Raw genomic sequence first — 497 nt, 5'->3', positions numbered from 1 at the left:
TTGTTTCTAGAAAATATCACCCAGTATTTATTGTACATAAAATTAACATTGATTTAAGAATTTATACTATCTGAGACAAATTCTTCCCTCATTCAGGGGTGCTGGAACAATTTTTATAGTGGGGGTGCTGAGAACCATTGAACCAAACTGTAAACCCTGTATATGATGGAAACCCCTTTAAGCCATGGGGTGCTGCAGCACCCCCGACACCCTGAGTTCCAGCACCTGTGCCCTCATTCATTTCATGTGTCAAAGGGATTGCATGGGTGTGAATTTGAGCAAAATATGTCTTATCTTCAAATCAAATTAGTCTTGCAAATTAAAATGAATTTCTATGCAACATAGAAATAGGTGAAATATTATATGTAAAATCAGCTATCTTTATTAATAAGCCAGGAAGTATTGCAGACATTTTTCTAGATGTGCTATTTCCTATGCAACTATGAGAACCATTTTAAAAAATCATTCTCACTAGTATCCGAAGAAGAGCTCTGTGT

The sequence above is a fragment of the Terrapene carolina genome, unplaced genomic scaffold (assembly GCF_002925995.2).
Source record: "Terrapene carolina triunguis isolate 2854851 unplaced genomic scaffold, T_m_triunguis-2.0 Scaffold69, whole genome shotgun sequence".
NCBI classification, from domain to species: Eukaryota; Metazoa; Chordata; order Testudines; family Emydidae; genus Terrapene; species Terrapene triunguis.
Note: the sequence above shows the minus strand (reverse complement) of the source record.